Source organism: Typopeltis vanoorti, chromosome 7 (assembly GCF_054136105.1).
Source record: "Typopeltis vanoorti isolate ZY-2024b chromosome 7, IOZ_Tvanoo_1.0, whole genome shotgun sequence".
Classification (NCBI taxonomy): domain Eukaryota; kingdom Metazoa; phylum Arthropoda; class Arachnida; order Uropygi; family Thelyphonidae; genus Typopeltis; species Typopeltis vanoorti.
In genome coordinates this window covers 2678709-2705596 of record NC_143555.1, presented here as the reverse complement: position 1 = coordinate 2705596, position 26888 = coordinate 2678709, and the positions used below count along the sequence as shown (strand labels likewise).

The following is a 26888-nucleotide window of genomic DNA, read 5'->3' as shown; positions in this document are numbered from 1 at the left end:
TGTCAGGTGAAAGAATTAACTGTTTTGGCTGACACTAATGACCTGAAGGGTTAGTGATATTGTGCAAGGAAGGAGGAGGAGGAGGTGGTTTTAGGAAGAAGTGGAAAAAAAAAAAAAGATGAAGAATGCAAGTCTCCTGCCATACTACAATAGAGGCCAACCAAAGACAGAGGCATTGATACCAAATCAATTAATCAATATGCAGACTGTTCAGAAGAAATTATGTAGGGTTTGTTGATCTATGGTTTGAATTTAAGTAATGATAGACTACATTTAAACAGATTTGGATTTAGGTGTCTACAGAGAGAGAGAGAAAGAAAGAGAGCTTTGTTCACTGAAAAGGTGGTACTGCAAAGACAGGAAAACTAAAGCAGTTAGTTTTCATTTCAATAAATTATGGAGACTACGACGATGTTAAGAATAATTAGTTTAATTCTGGACGTTTTGACTTTCATATTAAGGTCATCATCTGGAGCATGCGCACATAAACACACACACAAGCAAGCTATGTTATATTTCAAAGAGCTTGACAACATAGCAGTGATTCAATCAATCATTATTTTACTGCCCTGACCACTAGTGAAAAAACAACAAAAAAAAAATTACATCAAAACTATATCCTATTTATAACATGATCAGAGAAAAACTCTCAAATTAATATCTTTAATACAGCAACAGTGGTGGCCTAATCAATAAATTAAAAAGTGTTTGCAATTATAATTACAAAGGCAGATAACAAAGATGGTTTCAGGACTGTACAATGTTAATTATGAGGATCGGCTAAGGGAATGTGGACTGCAGAGTTTGGTAGATAGAAGAATGAGAGGTGATATGATTGAGACTTTAAACTGTTGAGAGGCGGTTACAGGGTTGACAATGGGGAGTTCTTTTGCTTGGTTGAACAGCAGGAAGGAGTGATGACAAGGAGCTATCCCTGGAAGTTACAGAAGGAAAGTGTGGACAAGAGGGTGAGGAGTGGTTTCTCTGCATAGAGTGTGTTTAAGGAGTGGTATGATAGACTTCATAATTCCTAGAAGGGATCTCCCACAATGAGCCTTGATAGACTTTGTGTTTCCTAGGAAGGACCTCCTACAATGAGTCTTTTGACTCCATGGAGGCCTGAATAATAATAGTAATAATTTATTATTATTACTTGACACCTAGGAATCCAAGGACTCATCACAGGAGAGTACTCGACTCCACTACACACATCTCACCATCTTTCTTACTACTTATTTCTCCTACTACAAGCAATTACAATCAACGCCATCTACTGCCCATCACCGCCAACAAAATAGTAAATTTTGTCTGTAAATTGCTTGTGTTCTGATGATCAATTTGCCTATATGACTCAGTCTCAAATGAAAAAAGCCCATATAAAAATTTCTCACATAACTACGAGAATCAAACATGTAGAAAGGCTTATGTGTTCATCATACATGTTGATTAATTTTGACGGTATATGTTAGAACACAGACTGATAAGTAAATAATTATTTATTGACTTATTGCAGATATTTCGCTGGTGTTATAACCAGCATTTTGAGAGCACAAAGAATAGTTTGTCACAATACACGAGACTGTCACAATATGTCAATAAATGGGACTAGTTTGAACAGTTGTAGCAACAACACAAAGACTAAAGTCTTAATTAGCCCCCCCCCCCTCTATGTTTAAAAAAAATACAGAGAGAGAGAAAGCAGTTACTAGTTATGTCTTAAGATGAGTGGTTCCCAAATCTTAGGCAAACTTATACAGCAATATTTGTTGAGATTCGGAGTATGTTTCAAGGCTTCTGTTGCTTCCATTAACAATCTCTCTGACTTGTAAAAGCTTCTGTGCAGTACTTTTGTTTACTTCCAGTTGATCCTGTGTGCAGGGGTATCCAAAGCATGGTCTGCTAGACTAAATACATTTGGCACCATTGCTATGGCAAGTCAGATCTAGCAGACTATGCTTTGGATACTCCTGCACACAGGATCAACTGGAAGAAAACAAAAGTACTGCACAGAAGCTTTTACAAGTCGGAGAGGTTGTTCTTAGAAGCAACAGAAGCTTTGAAACATACTCCGAATCTCAACATATATGGCTGTATAAATTTGCCTAAGATTTGGGAGAGAGTCATCTTAAGACATAATTAGTACCTGCTTTCTTTCTTTCTCTCTATTTTTTTTTTAACATAGAAGGCACGTAATTAGGACTTAAGTCTTTGTGTTGTTGTTGCTACAATTATTCAAACTAGTCCCCATTGTTACAGCACATTGTTGTAGTCTTGCATATTGTGGCAAACTGCTTTTTGTGCTTTGAAAATGCTGGTTATAACACCAGTGATATATCAGCAATAAGTCAATAAATAATTATTTACTTATCAGTCTGTGTTCTAATAAATACCATCAAAATTATTCAACGAGAATCAAACTTAGGCCTTTTCCAGTTGAAGGGCACAATATACCATATTGTATATAGAGGCTAATGATTTCACATTAATTGCCTTAGTATCTCACAATGCAATACACACACACACACACACATATACATACATATATATGCAATGATGAGATATTATTATTATTATTATTATTATTTTGGGCGACTCCAGGAGTCCTTAGACTCATCGAGGGAGGCCCTAAACATCATGTCCACACAACTATACGACATTCTCTCATACCTTGCTTTGAACTCGCTAACTGTCATAGCACCCACAACAGACTCTGGCAGCTTATTCCAATCATTTACCACTCTAAAAGTAAAGAACCCAGCTCTAACACCCCTGCTAACCACACTCTTGCCCAGCTTCCATAGGTGTCCCCTAGTTCTCCCACCACCAGTCCTGATCTCAAAAATATCCTCTGAATTAATCCTATAGAATCCCTTTAGCAATTTGAATGTCTTGATCATATCTCTCCTCCTCTGCCTATCAACTAGATTCTGCAACCCACAAATCTTCAACCTGTTCTCATATGGTTCATTCCATAGACCTGTTATCATCTTAGTCACTCGCCTCTGGATCCTCTCCACCTCCTCCCCATCAAGAAGGAACCGAGGTGACCAAATCTGGGCACAGTAGTCGAGATGAGGTCTTATCAAGGCTCAGTACAGAGGTACAATAACTTGCTTGTCTCTGCTCGTCAAGGTATTTTTCAACAACCAAGTAAGTTGATGAGCTGATTTAGCTACTTTTGCAGTGTGCCCCCTAAACTTCATCTCCCTATCCACCAACACTCCCAAGTCCCTGGCCTCATCAATCTCTTGGAGTACAGTTCCACCAATGTGGTATACTGCTGCTAATCTTTTCACCCCAAAATGCATAACCTTACATTTTGTCACATTAAATCGACATCCATTCTCCTTAGCCCAGAACTCCAATCTATCTAAGTCATCCTGCAAGACTTTGACATCTTCTGCATTCACTATTGCCCTACCCAACTTTGCATCATCAGCGAACAAATGAATTGTTCCACTTAGATCCTTCCCTATATCGTTAATGAACAGATTAAACAGCAGTGGCCCAAGAACAGAACCCTGCGGCACACCACTAGTCACAGGCCGTCTTTTGGACTCTACTCCTGAATAAACTACTCTTTGATATCTCTCCATCAACCAACCACCTATCCACCTCACCAACCCTATATCCATTCTCATATGTTGTAGTTTACGGATTAGTATTCCATGTGGTATCCTGTCAAACGCCTTTGCCAGGTCCAGCAGTATCACTGTAAACCCATTTCCCTTATCCAGTTCAGCCGTCACCTTGTTATAAAACTTGAGCAAGTTACTGAAGCATGATGTACCCTTCACAAAGCCATGCTGTCCCCTGTACAGTATCTCGTTTTCATCAATCCATTCCTGTATTTTTCCCTTGACTACTTTCTCTAAGACCTTGACAACGACTCCTGATATGCTGATCGGTCGGTAATTTGCAACCGTAGCCTTGGATCCTCCTTTATGCAGTGAAACTATTTTCCCCTCTTTCCACACCTTCGGGACTAAGCCAGACCTGAGACTCAGATTAAACAACATGGTCAAGGGCACTGATAATTCTTAGCCGCTTCACGCAAGACCTGTGCCGGTATACCATCCAATCCCACATATGTGTTCACATTAAGGTTCTGTAATAGACTAGTCACCTCCACTTCATTCATCACTATTCCCGTATAAACTAATGGTTCCTTCATTTTTTCAATGTCACCACCTGGATGATATGCTTTTGCAAAGTGCGCGCTCAGTAACTCCACTATATCGACTGATTCAGTGACCTCCTTACCATCGTCATTCCTTAAAATCATTTTACCGTGTATAGTTTTTTTCTTGCTTGCAGCATATTGAAAGAACTGTTTTGGATTCTCTTTTGCTTGCAAAGCTAGTTTCCTTTCATAGTCCGCTTTTGCTTTTTTTACCACACTCCTTACCTTTCTGGCCTGCACTTTATACCGTTCGTGTGCCAGCAGGTCACCCCTTTCTTTAAATTCCCTCCACAGTTGTTTCTTTTTTTGCAGCTCAAGCTTAATGGTGTTATTCATCCATTTAACCCCTACTTGTTTTACTATTCGGACCCTGGGTATACAATCAGCCATTACCTCCTGTAAATGTTCCTTGACCACCTCCCATGCTCTATTGACGTCCAGCCCTTGCAGTTGTACATGCCATGGCACTGATCCAAGCAATCTCCTAAGCTTGTCATACTTGCCAGCACGGTAATTCCACATATACCCTGTCTTAATCGAAAATTCCACACCTTTAGCCACCTCCCAGGTCAAGACCTTATGATCACTCTCACCAATAGGTGGCAACATGGTCATATTCATTACAGTCAAATTCTCAGATGCTATTACCAGGTCAAGCACTCTCACACCCCTAGTATTTTCAATTACACGCTGTCTCAGATAGTTATCCCTTAATAATTGAATAAAATCCTTTTCCTTCCTCACGTGTCCTCTCCTCCTTCCAATCAATGTTACCATAGTTGAAATCCCCCATAATAATTACCCTCTTTCCACTCATTTCATCAATTTCCCTATGCATACTATCTCCACCATCTATTCCATCACCTGGTCTATAGCAGCACCCAACTATATATTTTATTCTGCCAGTCTCAATCACACACCAAATAGCCTCAAATGAGCTCCTTTCACTATCCTGCGATACAACTTCAATTCTCCTTGGCTGCAGTTCATCAGCTATCATCAATAATACCCCTCCCCCTATTTTATTCTCTCTGTCCCTCCTAAACACACTATAACCTACACATTCTATCTCACTAACTATATCTTCTTCCGTCAGCCATGTTTCACTAATGCCAATAACCTGTTGCCAGGAAGAGCCAATCAAGGCCAAAAATTCTTCCTTCTTGTTCCTAATACTCCTGGCATTAGTATACACGAAATGCAGTGATCCCTTAGTCCCACCCCTATATTGATACGTTATTCTAAATGACCCATTCCCATTTTTTGTCCTTAGTGCTGGCTCGGGTACATTATATACATTCTTACATTCATCTGTCTCACTGATGTCTGCATATCCATTCCCCCCCCCTCCTTGGTAGTTCTAGTTTCCCTGGTTTTGCACATCCATTTTCCCTTCATTCAGCAATACTCTTTCCAGTCTCCGCACACCAAGTCCATTCAAATGCAGGCCATCCATCTTGTATAAGTCCTTTCGCCCTTCAAACTCATTCCACACGTCCACAAATTCCACACCACACCGTCTGCATAACCTACGTATAATGTCATTTGCAATTATGGCCCTCCTCCTAAACTCCTCTCTGTCATACCACGGCAATAGACTAATCATTCTAACTCTGTCACTCTTTTCTTTCGCTACCTTTAACAATACTTTCAGGTCCTCTCTCATAAAAAATTTATCACCTTTCAATTCATTCGTACCCGCCACAATTAATAATTCTTTCACCTAAGATAGCAACTGAAAGTAAAGAAAATGAGTTTCTTGAGTTTTTGAGGGATAACTACCTCAGACAGTATGTAACTGAGGGCACACAAGGATTTAGGGTCTTGGATTTGGTCATCTCATCAGAGGATGTAATTATAAATGAGTTGTCAAATCATCCACCAATTGGTGAGAGTGACCATGAGGTGATTATCTGGGTGGTTGCCAGCAGTGTGAGGACCTCTGTGAGAAAAGGGTATATTTGGAACTACAAGGGGGGTGATTATGAAGAGCTCAGCAGACAGCTTGTGGGTGTAGCATAGAATGAGGAGTTAGCTGGAAAAGAGATCAATGCAGCTTGGGGGATTTTCAAAAACTGTTTGGTAGATGCAATGTCTAAATGTATTCCAAGAGTGAGAAGGTTAAATAAGGTGGGTGTGAGATGGATGAATAAAGAGATTAAGCATGCGTAACAGAGAAAAAGAGCATTGTGGAGGCAACATAAGAGAAGTGCAAATAGCCAATTCCATGAGGTCTACAAAGACCAAGCAAGGAGGGTGACTTGGTTGGTGAGGGTAGCTAAAGAGAGGTATGAACTTGTTGGCTAATGAGCCAAAAAGAATCCTAAGGAATTCTTTCGATATGTAGCCAGCAAAAGAAAGAATAATTATGGAAGGATGACATTGATGACATCTGCATCAGCTGTCTTTATACCATTGAGAAAATAGTATAAAGACAGCTGATGGAGAATTTGTGGTGGAGATACTTAATGAGCAGTTGATAAAAAAAACACTAGAAACTCTTCAAGAAATCTTTTCCCAATTAAAATTAATTTTTTTATTTATGTCGTGTCGTGTCTTCTATTTCTATACTACTTATGAATTAGCAATAGTTGCAGATGCTTAGTCACAGGTAGTGTGCAATGCGTAGTGTGTATTCTCAAATCATCTACTCAACAAGGGTCCCCCCCCCTCAAGATTAAATTCTAAGAGCACTACTGGTTCCAAGGATATCCTAGCAGTAGGAACCTTGTTTAGAGAGTTGAATATTGATGTCTCTTCCAGTCAATACCATCAAATGGAGGTACTTTAACATCAGAGATCCAATCTGTTACATGTGTTGCTGATTGAAAACAGTAGAACATGCATTCTACAGTTGTCCTCTTGCCCTGAGAATTTGTATCAGTTTATGTAATGTCTTGAGCATAACATTACTTACAACAGAACAGGTATTTTTTTTCAGTATACACCACCTGTAAGCAAAGGGAAGAGAATTTTGATTTTCATAATTAATGAATTCAAATACAATTGATGGAAGGTTAGTAAAAAACATGGATTTGAAAGCCAGCAATATGACATACAAATGCTTTATAACAGTGTTTCTCAACCTGTGGTTCGCGATGATGAGACAGGTGGTCTGCAGGCAGACTTAAATAAATAAATATATATTTTTTAATTATCCAAACAAAACAAATTAAAATTGAATAAATAAGTAAAAATTATTGAAATAAAATGGATACTTAAAGAGCCAACAAATAGTGGCAGAATGTTCATTACATGAACATACTGTCATTACAATAATTAGTAGCGGCAGAATAACGAGTAATAAAGGGGGTGAATCGAACAACAATATGGTTTTATTGCTTCCGCCTTCCCTTGCTGTTTTGCCACATTTGAAGTAAATGTGTTATCCACATTTCAACCAATTGCTTGTTGTTTATTGATTTTTATTATTATTATTATTATTATTATTATTATTCAGGCCTCCATGGAGTCAAAAGACTCATTGTGGGAGGTCCTTCCTAAGAACATAAAGTATGTCAAGACTCATCGAGGGGAGGTTCCCCCTAAGAAACACAAAGTCTATCATACTACTCCTTAAACTCATTGACCGTTCTCGCCCTCACCACTCTATCAGACAGTGCATTCCACGGCTCAACCACCCTCCATACAAAGAAACCACTCCTCACCCGTTTTTGCTCACAGTTTCCTTTCGTAACTTCCAGGGATGGCCTCTTGTCATCACTCCTTCCCACTGTTCAACCAAGTGAAAGAACTCCCCAGTGTCAACTCTGTAACTACCTCTCAACAGTTTAAAAGTCTCAATCATATCACCTCTCCTTCTTATATACGCCAAACTCTGCAGTCCACATTCCCTCAGCCGATCCTCATAACTATCCTTGTACAGTCCTGAGACCATCTTTGTCATCTGTCTTTGTATCTTTTCCACAGTTAATTTATCCCCTTCAAATCCTGGGGACCAAATCTGAGAACAATAATCCAAGTGTGGTCTGATCAGAGACTGATACAACGGAATGATAACCATCTTATCTCTGCAGGTCAGTATCCTTCTCATAATTGCAGCAATCCTCTGGGTTACCTTCACCACCTTTCCAATATGTCCCCTAAACTTCAGGTTTCTATCAATCATCAACCCCCAAATCTCGTCTCCCCAACTTCCTCCAGTATATCTCCTCCCATAAAGTATGCAGTGTCCCATCGAAGTTTTCCAAACCTCAAGACCTTACATTTTGCTGCATTAAACTGAGAACCCCCATTCATTTGCCCATCTATGTAGCTTATTCACATCCGCTTGCAGGGCTACCACATCTGCACTATTACTAATAATCCTTCCCAGCTTCGCATCATCCGCAAACAACTGAATATCCCCTTGCAATCCACTGGCAATGTCATTGATATAAAGGTTAAACAATATAGGTCCTAGTACTGAGCCCTGTGGGACCCCACTTGTAACCTTCTGTCTCCTTGATACCTATCAAAGAGACAGAAGGTTACAAGACAGAAGGTCTTGCCTTCCAAACTCTCTGATACCTATCAGACAGCCAATCCAGAATCCAGTTGACCAATCTGACATCCAGACCCATGTGTTGCAACTTAAATATCAGCTTATCATGTGGCACCCTGTCAAATGCCTTTGCTAAGTCTAAGAAAATTGCAGTATATGCCTTTCCCCTCATCTAATGTTCTTGCAACTTTATTATAAAAGGCTAGCATATTGCTAAAACAAGAGCGCCCCTTCACAAATCCATGTTGACTCTCACAGATAACATTACGTTCATCTGCCCAGTGCTGTATACGGTCCCTCACTACTTTCTCCAAGATCTTAACAACTACTGATGACACACAGACTGGTCTATAATTAGACACTCCCAGTCTGTTACCACCCTTATGCATTCTTCCATCCTTCCATTCCCTGGGCACCTTTGCCGAAGCCAGACTTTCATTGAAAAGCCAGGTTAAAGGCACTGTCAGTTCCCTAGCACATTCTCTCAAAACTTGTGGTGAAATACCATCCAGTCCCAAAGCTTTATTGACATCCAAAGTTCTCAGTATCTGAAACACACTCTCCTCCTGTACCTCTAAACCTTGAACCTGCCCTATTCCTCTAGCATTAAAACTGACTCCTCCAGGATGAAATACTCCAATAAAGTGGTCATTGAACAATTCCACTATGCCCTCTGCATCAGTCACTCTATTCCCATTTTTATCCCACAATATCATTCTTCCACAGTCATTTCTCCTCCTACTGGCCACATAGCTAAAAAATTCCCTAGGATTTTCTTTGGATCTTAGGGCCAATCTCTTCTCATATTCCAGTTTTGCTTTCCTTACCGCACTAGTCACTCTTCTGGCCTGTGTCTTATATTCTTCACGCATCCTCTCTTCACCTGTCTCCTTATATCTTCCATAGCCTCTTTTTCACATACGATTCCTGTTTAATATTGTTTGTCATCCACTTTACTCCAAATTGTGTCCTCTTTTTTTTTCACTCGTGGTATACAACTTACCATTGCTGCTAACAAATATTCTTTCACAATTTCCCATGCACTAACGATATCCCGGCCTTCCAATTCCTCCCTCCATGAAACTTCCCGAAGTTGATGTCTAAGACTATTATAATCACCTGCATTATAATTCCACATAAGTTCCCCTCTCTTTGATACTCCTGCATGTCTATTCATTTTCCAAGTCAAAACCATATGGTCACTCTCTCTCCAACTGGTGGGAGAGATGTCATCTCAGTTATTATCAACTCTTCTGATGTTATAACCAAATCTAAAACTCTTGAACCTCTTGTTCCCTCTGTTACATGTTGCCTAAGACATTTGTCCCTCAAGAATTCTAGAAATTCCATTCCACTATTGCTACATGCATCTTCCTCTCTCCAATTTATACTACTGTAGTTAAAATCTCCCATAACAATCATTCTTCTCGTACCTGCCAAACTTAGCTGTCTAAACATCTCCTGGTCCCCATCCTCCGTGCTCCTGGGTCTGTAGCAACACCCCACTCAATATCCTGTCTTGCCTACCTCTACCTCACACCATATGCTCTCGAAATCATTTGTCTCACTTCCTTCCAAAGCCTCCACTCTTAGAGGACATACGTCATCACTTATCATAAACGGTACCCCACCACCATGCTTTCCCCTCCTATCTTGACGAAAAATGCTATACCCTGCGACTTCTATTCCTGTTATTATATCCCCTTCTGTTAACCACGACTCAGTGATCCCAATAATTTTTGGCCAGGCTGATGCTATCGGCACCACCAATTCCTCTCCCTTATTCCGGATACTCCTGGCATTAGTATAAAGCATATAAATGCCATTGTTTCTATACCCAGCATTTTCCCTTCTAGACTCCACTGGGCTCAGTGTTACCTGACATTGTCTCCCTTCTCCCAAGTATCCATTCCCACAAGAGGCCACCCCTGCTATAATCCTCCCTGGGACACACTGACTCGTTCAGAACAGCAATCTCTCCAGATGCCTACATCCTTCCTCATTCATATGTAAACGGTCTCTCGCATACAATTCCTCTCTTTCCTCAAACGCACTCCAAGCATCCACATATACCAGTCCTCTCTTGTCACACATTCTTGCTATTATGCCATTCAATATCACCGCTCTTCTGCTCAGCTCATCATTATCATATCTAGGCAACACACACTATTTTTCCTCTCTCTGTCTTCTTCCATACAGTCTCAAGTAAAAACCTCATATCTCTCGCTGCCTGACTTACATTACCACTCGAGTCATTCATTCCTACCATCACAATCATCTCATCCACCCTTTCACCTCTCTTAATTGCCACATTATTATTGAAGGTTTTCCTCCTTCAACCAAGGCTCAGTATATCTTCAGAAGTGCTATGTGATATTTGGACAAAGTGTGTCGTGAGTTAACCCCAGCATTTATATAATTTTCGGAAACATTTCTTAATAATGGAAAAGTGACTTAGAACTAGGACTTTGAAAAGAAAAACAAATGAAACAGGTGATGCTAACCCTAATTGTGATAAATTAGGATAAACGTGTTGTAACGGAGAGTAATTCTGATATTATTAAAGTAGAAGAAACAAGCAGTTCAAAGAAAAAATACATAGAAATATAACAGTTCATATTTGGAATTCAGGTTTACTTGGTGTGGAGATGAAAGTGAACAGAAACCTCAATGTTTTTTGTGTCATGAAGTGTTGTCGAACAAGTGTATGAAACCTACAAAACGCAGATGATATTTAGAAACTAAACATTGTGATGTGAAAAATAAGCCAATTGAACTTTTTCAGCAATGCTTAAGGACATTATCCCATTATTTCCCATTATCATGGGAAATATATAGTTTCAGCCATGGGTTCTATTAATAGCGAGGCACTGGAAACATCCTGTCCCTTAAGTTCGCACATAGCAAAAACAGGGAAACCTCATTCTATCACAGAAAATTTACTACTTCCAACTATAAAAGATGTGATAAAAACTATGTTTGACAACCATTTACTAAAAGATTTTGATTTGATTCCTCTTTCAAATGACACTGTCGGTTGCAGAATTAATGATATGGCAGGTGATGTAGAATCTCAGTTAATAGAAAGAGTTAAATAGAGCCCTTATTGTGCATTACAAATAGACAAGACTACTGATGTTATAAATGATGTGCAGTTAATATGCTATGTAAGATATGTGCATGATAACAACATTCATGATGATATTCTGTTTTGTAGAACTTTGCCATCCCAAACAACTGGAGAAGAAATATTTCACACTCTCAATAATTACAAAAACACAAAGGGATCCAGTGGGAAAAATGTATGGGCTTCTGTTTGGATGGAGCTCGCACCCTTACAGGCAAGCATAGTGGGGTTGTTTCTAAGGTCAAGGAAGTACCTCAGGATATGAATTGGGTACATTGCTTCATACATAGGGAAGTGTTAGGAATGCCACCAGAATTTAAAACTGTGCTATACAATGCTGTAAAGCTAATTAATTTTATTAAGGCTCGACCATTAAATAATAGGTTATTTTCAGCACTCTGCAATGAAAGGGAGGAGGTGAATATATACAACTTTTGCTTCATTCTGAAATTCGCTGGCTTTCCAAAGGTAAAGCACTAACAAGGTCATTTCAATTAAGGCACGAAGTTTTATTGTTTGTAAATGAACATAATTCTGATTTTGCATCACTCCTTGTTGACAAAGCATGGTTATCAACACTATCCTATCTTTCAGACATCTTTTTAAAATTAAATCTCTCCCTTCAGGGACATTCTTTAACTTGATGTTGTAGGCATCAATATGTTTATCTTTAAAGATCTTGATACCTACGACAAAATGAAGGCATTCAAGAAAAAACTGGTGTTATGGATTAGTTATATAAAAGATAAACAATTTGTACCTTTTCCAACATTGGAATCCTTTTTAGTGGAAAATGATATTTTTGTTGATTCTGAGTTTCTGGAAAGGGTTTGTGATCAACTCAAAACTCTGGGTACTGACCCTTCCCATAATTGTTGTTGTTGTTAGGTTCCATTGAGTCATTTTAGACTCCTGGTGATTCTCTGAACATATATTATCCATGTCACTGGCCATATCTTTCAGAATTTCCAAGTGCATTCCAGTTGCTTGTTTAACTCCATCCACCCATCTAATTCTTGGTCTTTCTCTTCTCCCGCTTCCGTCAACTTTAGCAAGCTTCATTATCTTCTTCAGATATTTGATTTGAGAGTCATTTGCGTGCTTAATATGTCCAAAATGTACAATCAAATTAGCCAAGTAAATAAGAAAAGGGTGATTTTAATTATGGCAATATAGACTGGAATGATTGAGATAGCAACTGGAAGTAAAGAAAATGAGTTTCTTGAGTTTTTGAGGGATAACTACCTCAGACAGTATGTAACAGAGGGCACACAAGGATTGAGAGTCTTGGATTTGGTCATCTCATCAGAGGATGTAATTATAAATGAGGTGTCAAATCATCAACCAATTGGTGAGAGTGACCATAAGGTGAATACCTGGGTGGTTGCCAGCAGTGCGAGGACCTCTGTGAGAAAAGAGCATATGTGGAACTACAAGGGGGTGATTATGAAGAGCTCAGCAGACAGCTTGCGGGTGTAGCGTGGAATGAGGAGTTAGCTGGATAAGAGATCAATGCAGCTTGGGGGATTTTCAAAAACTGTTTAGTAGATGCAATGTCTAAATGTATTACAAGGGTGAGAAGGTTAAATAAGGTGGGTGTGAGATGGATGAATAAAGAGTTAAAGCATGCGATACAGAGAAAAAGGAAATTGTGGAGGCAGCATAAGAGAAGTGGAAATAACCAATTCAATGAGGTCTACAAAGACCAAGCAAGGAGGATGACTTGGTTGGTGAGGGTAGCTAAAGGGAGGTATGAACAGCAGTCGGCTAATGAATCCTAAGGAGTTCTTTCGATATGTAGCCAGCAAAAGAAAGAATAATTATGGAAGGAAGGCATTGATTGGAGAAAATGGTATAAAGACAGCTGATGCAGAATGTGTGGTGGAGATACTTAATGAGCAGTTCATAGAGACCTTTCAATCTTGTGAATGTGACTTCATGGAGGGATTGCGAGCAGTTGATGATGGGGAGGAGAGACTGACTGTAAGTGAGCAATAGGTGTTTGGGGAGTTGAGCAAACTAGATGTTAATAAGGCTGTGGGGCTTGATAATATATCACCATGTATTCTGAAAGAATGTGCCAGGGAGTTGACACCTGCCATGACATATTTTTTTAATATGAGTCTTGCACTTGGTCAAGTTCCTAAGGAGTGGAAGGAGGGCAAGATTGTGCCACTTCATAAAGAACGTGAGCGAAATCAAGCATCAAACTATAGGCCTATCTGTGTGCCAGGTGTTAAGTTGTTCGAGAAACTTGTGAGAACTAGGATCCAGAGTTGGGTTGATAACAATCGTATTATCTTTGATGGAAGTATGGATTTGCTAAAGGGAGGTAATGTTTTAGTAATTTATTTACTTATTACAATAAAGTGACTGCTTCCTTGGACAGAGGAAAAGAATACACAGTAATATACTTGGATTTTGCAAAAGCTTTTGACGGAGTACCTCATGATAGGTTGATAGTCAAACTAGAGCAGATGGGGTTGGATATTAGATTGGTGCATTGGATTGGAGACTGGCTATCTGATAGGTATCAACAAGTTGTGTATGGGGGAGCTATATCCAGGAAAAGGAAAGTCACTAGTGGAGTGCCTCAGGGGTCTGTTTTAGGTCCATTACTGTTTAACTTTTATATTAATGATATAGGTGAAGATATTCGGTTGTTTTGCAGATGATGCAAAGTTGGGACGAACATGAAGTATAGTGAAGATGTTGTCGCCTTACAGGAAGACTTGAATAGATTGAGTGATTGGGCACAGAAATGGGGATGCGAGTTCAATGTTGCAAAATGTAAGTTTTTAAAATTTGGAAAACAAAGATGGGACACAGAATTTATGCTTGGTGAGAATGTATTGTTGGAGGTAGAGGAAATAAGAGATCTGGGGGTGATAGTGGATAAGGATCTAAAATTCAGGGGACACATCGCCAAAATTGTGAAGACAACACAAAGGCTTCTGGGAATGATGCAGCAGAGGACACTGACGTGTAGAAGTAGGAAGATTCTTGTTCCATTGTATAAGGCTTTGATTAGGCCACACATGGACTACTGTGCCCAGATGTGGTCACGGGGTTTTCAGAAGGATGAAGAGATATTGGAAAGGTCCAAAGGAGACTGACTAAGGTAGTTTCTGACCTCTGTAATGTCGAGTATGAGGAAAGATTGAGAAGATGTAATTTGCAGAGTCTGGTGGACAGGAGGAAGAGGGGAGATGTGATAGAGACCTACAAGTTGGTAAGGGGTTGTTATAGGATCGATGTTGGAGAAGTTTTACAGAGAATAGTGGGAGATCAGAGAACTAAAGGTCATCTCTGGAAACTGTATAAAGAGGGTGTGCATAGGGGAGTGAGAAACAGGTTTTTTTCGTGCATAGTTGTGAATGATTGGAATGCCTTGCCTGAGAATGTGGTGTCTACAAAGAGTTTGAATGTGTTTAAAACACGGTATGATGAGCTGTGTGTGTGTGATAAAAGGATCTCCCAGAGGAGTCTTTGACTCCATGAGGTCTTGGGGTGGTAATAATGGTGGTAATAATAATAATAATGATAATAAAGTATGACAATTTTTGCTTGATGATCATAGCTTCGAGGGAGCAATCTGGCTTCATTCTGTCTATCACTGATTTATTGGTTTGCTTTGCAGTCCATGATATTCTTAGTAAGCATCTCCAAACCCATAATTAAAATGCGTCTATCTTCCTTCTTTCACTCTTTCTCAGGGTCTAACTTTCACATCCATACAGTACCACGAGGAATACCATTGCTTTCATGATTCAGATTTTCTTGCGAGGCTAATATCTTTATCTTTAAAGATCTTGCTTAAATTTATCATTGCTTTCTCTCCAAGTAATAATCTTCTTCTAACTTCTTCTGTACAATAATCATCTTTATCAATTCGGGATCCTAGGAGCACAAAATTGTTAAATGCTTCCATTTTCTCGCCATCTACTTCAAAATCATTAAGTTCACAAGTTGCCATAACTTTTGTCTTTTTGAGGTTAAGTTTAAGACCACATTTAGCACTTTCTTCTTTAACTTTCATAATAAGTTCCTCCAAATCTTCTTTGCATTCTGCTAGCAAGGTGGTATCATCTGCATACCTCAAATTATTAGTATTTTCCCACCAATTTTAATTCCAAATGAAGACTCCTCCAGCCCTGCCATTCTTAAAATGTATTTGCTGTACAAGTTAAATAGGTATGCAGTTAAAATACATCCTTGTTGCACCCCTTTATCTACTGTGAAATACTCAGTTTCTCCAAGATCTGTTCAGACAGTACTTCTTGTTCATAATAGATTCCTCAGAAGGATAATGAAATGCTCTGGGACTCCCATTGTACTTAACACATTCCACAGTTTCACATGATCGACAGAGTCAAAAGCCTTGCTATAGTCAAGGAAACAAAGGTAGACATTCTTTTGATATTCCTGTGCTCTTTCTATTATCCATAGCACATTGGCGATTTGATCTCTTGTTTCTCTGCCTTTTCGAAATCCTGCCTGTTCATCCGGCATTTCTCTCTCTCCCTCTCTTCATGAATGGTTCCAGTCTTTTCTGAATGATCTTAAGTAAGACTTTACTTGCATGAGAAATCAGCTATAGTTCTGTAATTTTTGCACTCTCTCTTGCATCGCCTTTCTTCAATAAAGGTATATAAACTGATTTTTTCCATTCCCTAGGCCATGTAGTTCTGATCCAAATTCACTGACATAGAGCTTTTAAAATTTTAACTGCTTCTTCTCCCAGGGCTTTGAGCAGCTCAATAGATATTCCATCTCCTCCTGGTGCTTTCTTACTGGATAGCTGTTGCAGTGCCCACCTCACTTCACTCTCCAGTGGTACTGGCTCTTGTGTATAATCCTGCTCTTCAAATTTCTCAGTAATTTTGGAGTCCTTTTTGTAAAGGGCTTCTGTAAGATATCCTTCATGTTTACTTTTCAATATTGTCACCTTGGCACTAAACTTCCCTGTTAGTTCTCTGATCTTTTTGAAACGATCTCTTGTTTTTCCTTTCTTGTTTTGGTCTTCTATTTTTGGCATTCCTAGTAAAAGTATTTTTCCTTGTCTCTTCTAGCTTTTCGTTGAAACTCTGCATTAAAATGCTATACTTCCTGCAAATTTCCTGTTTCCTTCATTTTCCTTCTTTCCTGAGCAGTTTTGATGACATCTTCTGACAGCCATTTAAATTTCTTACAAACTGTTATAGTATTCTTCTTTGCTTCTGTTTTAATTATATCTTCCCATAATACATAGCATTATATATGACCATAAGGATATGTGCATTGCATTATGGGATACTAAGGCAATTGATGTGTCATTAGTTTCTATATACAAGTAGCCCAGTTGTGAAGTTATTTACATGTTATTTACAAACTTTGTTTGCTTACTTGAATAAAGGATGATACCAAAGATACAATTTCTTGGCATCTTTAATTTATAACCAAGTGAAAAAATTTTCAACATCTCTAATCCAGAGGATTTTATAAATTACGAGTTGCCAAAATGTGTGACTTTTGACAACTCGCATATGAAAATATGACTTCTGTATTAATTCAACCTTAGTATCACCTCTGGGTCTGGCTCCCACTGACTAGACCTCAATAAAGGCTGAAACTGGTCTGGGTAGTGACCAGTGGCAGCCCATGAAATTTTAAGTTCGGGTGCTGCCTATACAAAATAATTTTTAAAAAATTCTTTTTTTCCTACTAGTAACTAATTTATTATTAAATAAATCTGTAGATTTATTTATTAATAAATTGGTTACTGATTAGGAAAAAAAGAATTTTTTAAAAAATTATTTTGTATAGGCAGCACCTCCACTTTAAACTTCACGGGCCGCCACTGGTAGTGACCCTTCCCATAATGCATAGCATTATACATACCCATAAGGATATGCAATGTGCTTGCATTATGAGATTCTAAGGCAAGTGATGTGAAGTCATTAGCTTCTTTATATGAGTATCCCTAGTCCTGATTATATTTCAGGTGCAAACTCTGTTTGGTTACACTTGTATAAAGGATTAAACCAAGTATATAATTTCTTGGTATCTTTAATTTATAGTATAACCAAATGGAAAAACTTCCAACATAGTATTTTAGTAATAAGGTGTGACATCTTGGAGGGAATTTAAAGGAAGAGGTGACCTGCAGGCACACGAACGGTATAAAGTACAGGCCAGAAGAGGAATGAGTGTGGTAAAAAAAGCAAAAGTGGATTATGAAAGGAAACTACCTATGCAAGCTAAAGAGAATCCCAAACAGTTCTTTCAATATGCTGCAAGCAAAAAAAAAGTGTACATGGCCAAATGATTTTAAGGAATGACGATGGTAAGGAGGTAGCTGAATCAGTCGATATAGTGGAGTTAGTGAGCGAGCACTTTGCAAAAGTATATCATCCAGGTGGTGACATTGAAAAAATGAAGGAACCATTTATTTATACGGGAATTGTGATGAATGAAGCGGAGCTGAATAGTCTATTAGAGAACCTTACAGATGTGGGATTGGATGGTATACCGGCATGGGTCTTGCATGAAGCGGCTAAAGAATTATCAGTGCCCTTGACCATGTTGTTTAATCTGAGTCTCGGGTCTGGTTTAATCTCAAAGGTGTGGAAAGAGGGGAAAATAGTTTCACTGCATAAAGGAGGATCCAAGACTACTGTTGCAAATTACCGACCGATCAGCATATCAGGGGTCTTTGTCAAGGTCTTGGAGAAAGTAGTCAAGGGAAAAATACAGGAATGGATTGATGAAAATGAGATACTGTATGGGGAACAACATGGCTTTGTGAAGGGAAGATCATGCCTTAGTAACTTGCTCAAGTTTTATAACACAGTGACGGCTGAACTGGATAAGGGTAATGGGTTTACAGTGATACTACTGGACCTGGCTAAGGCATTTGACAGGATACCACATGGAATTCTAATCCGTAAACTACAACAGATGGGAATGGATATAGGGTTGGTGAGATGGATAGCTGGGTGGTTGATGGAGAGATATCAAAGAGTAGTTTATTCAGGAGTAGAGTCCAAAAGACGGCCTGTGACTAGTGGTGTGCCGCAGGGTTCTGTTCTTGGACTACTGCTGTTTAATTTGTTCATTAACGATATAGGGTAGGATCTAAGAGGAACAATTCATTTGTTCGCTGATGATGCAAAATTGGGTAGGGCAATAGTGAATGCAGAAGATGTCAAAATCTTGCAGGACAACTTGGATAGATTGGAGTTCTGGGCTAAGGAGAATGGGTGTCAATTTAATGTGACAAAATGTAAGGTTATGCATTTTGGGGTGAAAAGATTAGCAGCAGTATACCACATTGGTGGAACTGTACTCAAGGAGATTGATGAGGCCAGGGACTTGGGAGTGTTGGTGGATAGGAAGATGAAGCTTAGGGGGGGGGGGGGCACATTGCAAAAGTAGCTAAATCAGCTCCTTGGTTGTTGAAAAATACCTTGACAAGCAGAGACAAGCAAGTTATTGTACCTCTGTACCGAGCCTTGATAAGACCTCATCTCGACTACTGTGCCTAGATTTGGTCACCTAGGTTCCTTCTTGACTGGGAGGAGGTGAAGAGGATCCAGAGGCGAGTGACTAAGATGATAGCAGGTCTATGGAATGAACCATATGAGAACAGGTTGAAGATTTGTGGGTTGCAGAAATTAGTTGATAGGTGGAAAAGGGGAGATATGATTGAGACATTCAAATTGCTAAAGAGTTTCTATAGGATTAATTCAGAGGATATTTTTGAGATCAGGACTGGTGGTGGATAAACTAGGGGTCACCTATGGAAGCTGGGCAAGAGTGTAGTTAGCAGGGGGTGTTAGAGCTGGGTTCTTTACTTTTAGAGTGGTAAATGAGTGGAATAAGCTGCCAGAGTCTGTTGTGGGTGCTATGACGGTGAGTTAGTTCAAGGCAAGGTATGATAGATAATGTGAGAATGTCATATAGTTGTGTGGACATCATGTTTAGGGCCTCCCTCGATGAGTCTAAGGATTCCCTAGAGTCGCCCGTAATAATAATAATCTTTTGACCAATTGTATGTGGAAATATGACTTCTGCATTACTTCAACTTTGAATCCACTTCTGGGTCTGGTTCCCACTGAAAAGACCTCAATAAAGGTTGACACAAGTCTGGGTTTTATGGCCCTTCCCATAATACATAGCGTTATACATGTCTGTAAGGATATGTGAAGTCATTAGCCTCTATATACAAGTAGCCCAGTCGTGGAGGTACTTCACGTGCAAAAGGAGGTGCAAGTTCGATTTTCATTGTGATGGGAGGAATCTTAATATGGGATTTTTCAATTGAAGGTGAGTTAGCTGATCTCATATGGAGGTTGTAAGGTTTTGTCCTTCTGGAAACTCAGGTTTTTCATTTCACATGCAGCCAAATCGCCCTTCAGGAAAACATGCAATTTACAGACAAAAAATACTAGTGGTGGTGGTGGGCAGTAGATGCTGATGGTCGTGGCAGTTCCATGTAGTTGGTGGATTAAATGGTGGACACAGAGTTGTAGAGTAGGTATCATTCTTTGATGAGTCTTTGGACCTGTTGGTGTCACGAAATAATAATAATAAATAATATGAAACCAAGAATATAATTTCTTGGCATCATTAATTTATAGAATGAATGGAACTGGTTGCTATAGCCAGTTGTGAGTGCTTTGTCTGTTAATATATTCTAGGAGAGGTATGATGGATGTAGTTCGGGTCTCCTACAATGAGTGTCTGGACTTCTTGTATGTCCATACAATAAAAATAAGTCATTTTCTAATGGAGTAACTATACAAATGGAGTATGAAGCATTGCTAAATTTCCTCAGGCTAACCACAGCTGATAGTTTGTAGTTATCCACTTTGTGGGAGATCATGCTCCTTTAATCAAAAGTTCATGTTAACATTCATTATTGAAAATTATAGACATTTTATGAACAATGGCTACAGCAAAAATACTGTCAACAAATTTCTTCACACCACCTAAAAACAATATATATAAATTACAGTAAAACAAAGTCATTCCAAACATAAAAGGGATATTAGAGAAAATAAGCAGAATGCTACACAAATACAACCTTAACACCATCTTCCAAATGATAGAAGTTATTTTGCTCCAAGAATCCCTACCTTAGGGTGCATCAGATCCATGTATCTGCACCTTGACATATAGATAGGAAGCACAATTCCAATCCCGAAAAAGAACAAAAATGGCACATCAAATTTAATAATTATAGACAATTAGGCCTTTCTTATCATTCCCCAGAATGCTGCAACAAATTGATTGGGAAGCCATCTGTTTCATACATCATTCCAAAACTTGTTATAAATTATTAATATTATTACTATCCAGGCCTCCATGGAGTCAAAAGGCTCATCGTGGGAGGTCCTTCCTTTCAGATCTTCCAGGGATGGCCTCTTGTCATTACTTCTTCCTGCTGTTCAACCAAGCGAAAGAACTCCCCAGTGTCAACCCTGTAACCACCTTTCAACAGTTTAAAAGTCTCAAACATATCACCTCTCCTTCTTCTATCCACCAAACTTTGCAGTCCACATTCCCTCAGCCAATCCTCATAACTAACATTGTAAAGTCCTGAAACCATCTTTATTTCCACCTCTGTTTCCTTTCCACATTTAATTTATCCCCTTCAAATCCTGGGGACCAAATCTGAGAACAATAGTCTAAGTGTGGTCTGATCAGAGTCTTATACAACAGAATGATAACCCTTTTATCTCTTCAGGTAAGTGTTCTTCTCATTATTGCAGCAATCCTCTGTGTTACCTTCACCACCTTTGCAATATGTCCCCTAAATTTCAGGTTTCTATCAATCATCAACCCCAGATCTCGTCTCCAGTATAACTCCTCCCATAAAGTATGCAGTGTCCCATCGAAGTTTTCCAAACCTCAAGACCTTACATTTTGCTGCATTAAACTTCCACCCACATTCATTTTCCCATCTATCTAGCTTATTCAAATCCTCTTGCAGGGCTACCACATCTGCACTATTAATAATAATCCTTTCCAGCATCGCATCATCATCTGCAAACAACTGAATATCCCCTTGCAATCCACTGACAATGTCACTGATGTAAAGGTTAAACAATATAGGTCCCAGTACTGAGCCCTGTGGAACCCCACTTGTAACCCTCTGCCTCCTTGAAACTGCCCCACCATACACAACTCTCTGATACCTATTGGACAGCCAATCCTAAATCCAGTTGACCAATCTGACATCTAGACCCATGTGCTGTAACTTACATATCAGCTTATCATGTGGCACCCCTGTCAAATGCTTTTGTTAAGTCTAAGAAAATGGCAGTATATGCCTTTCCCTCATCTAATGCTCTTGTAACTTTATTATAAAAAGCTAGCTAAAACAAGTGCGCCCCTTCACATTTCCATGTTGACTCTCACAGATAACATTACCCTCATCTGCAGAATGTTGTATACGGTCCCTGACTACTTTCTCCAAGATCTTAACAACTACTGATGACACACAAACTGGCCTATAATTAGACACATCCAGTCTGCTACCGCCCTTATGAAATGGCACTATCTTACCTTCCTTCCATTGGTACCTTTCCTGCAGCCAGACTTTCACTGAAAAGCCAGGTTAAAGACACTGTAAGTTCCCGAGTACATTCTCTCAAAACTCGTGGCGAAATACCATCCAGTCCCACAACTTTACTGACATCCAGAGTACTCAGTATTTGAAACACACTCTCCTCCTGTACCTCTAAACTTCAAACCTGTCCTATCCCTCTAGTATTAAAACTGACTCCTCCAGGATAAAATACTCCAATAAAGTGTTCATTGAACAATTCCACTATGTCCTCTGTATCAGTCACTCTATTCCCATTTTTATCCTAACTCAACAATAATATAAAAAAAAAAAAAATCAGCTAATGCCTTTTTGTTCCCATATAGGGAGTACGGGAGACCGTTTTAGCCCTATCTAACTTTTGGAGACTAAGTGGGCAGTTCAATCTCCACTGGTAGCAAATCAGAGATAGCTGGCCCAGGGCTATCACTAGTTGATTGGTGTGCAGTGAAAAAGGCAGCTAGCAAGTGCCACCATCTCATGGTCCCTAATCGTAACACAATATTTTAACACTGAAAATAGTGTGGGTTCGATGACTGATTTTCTTGAGTTTACGGGATGAAAAACCTGCTTGCCCATGCCAGAGATAGACTAACTTGGGAACTGGTTGAGAAAAGGCTTAGAAAATGTTCCTCTAGTTGGTGACTAGATTCGAATCCAAGTCTTTTGTCATGTGGTCAAGTGCCATAGAGTGCAAACACCACATCTACTGAGCTACACTGGCTCATCTCAACAATCAACAATAATAATAACTTAAATATCTCAAGAAGATGGATGAATGCATTCAACCCATATAAACATCTGTTTCTGTGCTCAGCAAATCCTGAATCTAGGCAATAATTTCAGATATTGATCTGGCTATCACTAATGTTGTTTATTATTGAATTGACTGATATTTATTTCTAGCTTTGATACGGTACCCCCCCCCCCCACAACTACCAGAAGTCAAGCTAGGTGCAATAATGGATGACCAAGGTAGCAATACCTATGACATACTCTGTGGATTATAATGTAGCTTGTCTCCTTATCTGTGTGCTCCACGTGACCTTAATACGAAGATCAAAATATTGGATCATTTAAATCTTGGTTTTTTTATTAAATTAAGGTTATTACTCTCATATGTTAGTTCACATTATTAAATTTTTCTGTTATATTTCCTTCTGCCTATATTCAGATTTATTCGTAGGGTGGATGCCCTTGATTCATGAAGAAATTTTATAACAAACTATATTATTATTAATATTCTGGCCTCCATGGCAATGAGTCTTTTGACTCATCGCCAGAGGTCCTTTTTAGGAAACAGAAAGTCTATCCAGACGCATTGCGGGAGGCCCCTCTTAGGAAACACAAAGTCTATCATACCACTCTCCTTAAACTCATTGACCGTTCTTGCTCTCATCACTCTATCAGGCAATACATTCCATGGTTCAACCACCTTACATGCAAAGAAACCACTCCTCACCCTCTTGCTCACAGCTTTCTTTCGTAACTTCCAGGGATGGCCTTGTCATCACTCCTTCCTGCTGTTCAACCTAACAAAACAACTCCCTAGTGTCAACCCTGTAACCACCTCTCAAGAGTTTAAAAGTTTCAAACATATATCACCTCTCCTTCTTCTATCTACCAAACTCTGCAGTCCATATTCCCTCAGCCGATCCTCATAACTAACATTGTACAGTCTTGAAACCATCTTTGTTATTTGCCTCTGTACCCTTTCCACAGTTAATTTATCCCTTTCAAATTCTGGGGACCAAATCTGAGAACAGTAGACTAAATGTGGTCATCTGATCAGAGTCTTATACAACGGAAGGATAACCCTTTTATCTCTGTAGGTCAGTGTCCTTCTCATAATTGCAGCAATCCTCTATGTTACCTTCACACCTTTGCAATATGTCCCCTAAATTTCAGGTTTCTATCAATCATCAACCCCAGAGCTCTTGCCTCCCCCTACTTACTCCAGTATAGCTCCTCCCATAGAGTATGCAGTGTCCCATCGATATGTTCCAAACCTCAAGACCTTACATTTTGCTGCATAAAACCGACAAAGTCATTCATTTGCCCATCTGTCTAGTTTATTCAAATCATCTTGCAGGGCTACCACATCTGCAATATTACTAATAATCCTTCCCAGCTTCACATCATCTGCAAACAACTGAATATCCCACAGGGCTCAGGACCCCACTTGTAACCTTCTAACTCCTTGAAACTTCCCCACAATACACAACTCTCTGATACCTATCGGACAACCAATCCTGAATCCAGTTGACCAACATGATATCCAAACCCACGTGCTGCAACTTAAATATCAACTTATCATGTGGCACCCTTTCAAATGCCTTTGCCAAAATCAAGAAAATGGCAGTTTATGCCTTTCCCTTATCTACTGCTCTTGTAACTTTAATATAAAAGGCTAGCATATTACTAAAACAAGAGCGTGAATTCACAAATCCATGTTGACTTTCACAAATAACATTACCCTAATCTGCCCAATGCTGTATACCATCGCGGAACGATTTTTGGTCGATCTCTTGTATATTCCTCCTTACTTACAAATTTAATTAAAACTGAAAACATAATATTTTATTTATCATTATTTTGTATTATTTTTAATTCACTTTAAGTGTATTGCTATTGTTTATTTATTTTTCGTTAAAATTGTCAAATCAGTAATTTTCTTAAAGTCTGGGTAAATGAATTAATTTGGATCAGTGGAGGTGAAACAGCGAGCCAATACGATTATAAGCAAAGTGTAAAAACTCGATTGTAGCTTAAATATTCCAAAGCATAGTACATCGATTTTTTTACTTAGGTTAAGTCCTATGTGAATATTGTAAAAAAATAAACTATGTTTGTCTCAGTATAGTTTGTATTAGATGTTTTTGTAAATAACTCTTTTGAAGCTAATTGTATATACTGCTTTAATAAGAATATGTTAGAGTGTTAAAAACAAAGGCAAATGTTTTTGTTGCCAAAGCTGTACATGGTGGCATTACTTGTATGTATGAGAAAGGCTTGCAGGCTCTAAATGTAAACATCTCCGAAGTCAGTCAGAAAGAGTTCAAACAACTTTCCAATGGCCGGCAACTTGCAATCAAAAGTAAGCGCAGGAGAACAAAAGGCCTTCTGAACTTGAAACTTAAGATGAAAGACTCGTACAGATTCTTTGGGGGGGATTGCCAAACTTCATGCGAGGGCTCAGAGGAGGCCTAATAAAAAAGGACTGAAGCAAGCAGAATGGGCCCCGGTTCCAGAATTGCTGTCAGAGAGTAGGTCGCCCAGTCCATAGTCACCATCAGAGAGACTGCCCAGATCCACGTTGCTTGAGAGAGGAGTTTCCCGCTTCCAGAAAGGAGCTTGTCGGTTCGAGATGTCGCTAGAGAGACTACTTCTAGGCAGACAAGGTTTGAAATTGCCGAAAGGAAGAGTTCCAATTGCTGGAGAAAAGTTTCTAGGCCAGGTTAATGTCAGACATTCACCAGTGTGTTGCGTTTTCATTACAATTTGATGAATCAAACGATTTCACTGATATTGCTCAGTTAATGGTATTTATTCACATGGTATTTCAAGATTATTCAAGTAAAGAAGAACTTTTGAAAATTATACCATTATTGGGAAGGACTAGGGGGAGAAGACATTTTTTCGGCATTTGATGATTTGTGAAACAACACAAACTTCCACTTTTTTAAACTTGTGTCTATTATTACTGATGGTGCTCCTGCAATGATAGGTAATAAATCAGGCTTCATTTCATTATGTAAAAATGATTACAAATATCCAGATTTTTTAATGTACCACTGTATTATTCACCAACAAGTACTGTGTAGTAAAAGATTAAACACAAAAGATGTTTTGGATATTACATTTAAAATTGTAAATTCTGTTCGAGGAAAAGCCCTGCAATGGCGGTCATATAAATTAAAGGCAGATGATGATAGGGAACTTCTGTTGTACAATAATGTTTGCTGGCTCAGCAGAAGTCAATTTTTAGAAAGATTTCTTGTATTAACACATTCGCTTCCAACTACAAGTATACCCATAGTTGGTAAACCAGCTACACAAGCCAGCTACGAGTATACTCGTATGACGCTTACTGCTCGCAACGAGATTACTGTACTGACCTTGAAGTGAAAATGCTTGGCTTGTGAAGCTAGCATCAAAACTGTCTATTCTCATAGATAGTATATGCTCTGCACAAACCAACTATGAGTAAACTCGTATGACGCTTACCGCCGGCAACGAGATTACCGTACTGACCTTGAAGAAGTGAAATTGCTTGGCGTACGGGAACAGACTATGCCGAAGTAGCATGGCAGCGAACGTGTTAATTAACGATATACAAAATTTTCTTCATGAAAAAGGAGATATTTATCCACAATTGATAAAAGATGGTTGTTACACTTATCGTTTTTAGTAGATTTCTGTATGAAATTAATCAATTTAAATTTAGAGTTACACAAAGTAGAGATAAAAATTTAATTGATAT

The 26888-nt window shown here is 39.0% G+C and overlaps 1 protein-coding gene across 1 annotated transcript in view; it reads right to left on the bottom strand.

Moving 5' to 3' along the window:
- Cad87A (cadherin 87A) overlaps positions 1-26888 on the bottom strand; it is a 1045423-nt gene that overhangs the window by 137597 nt on the left and 880938 nt on the right. The gene's annotated exons all lie outside the window — the stretch shown is intronic.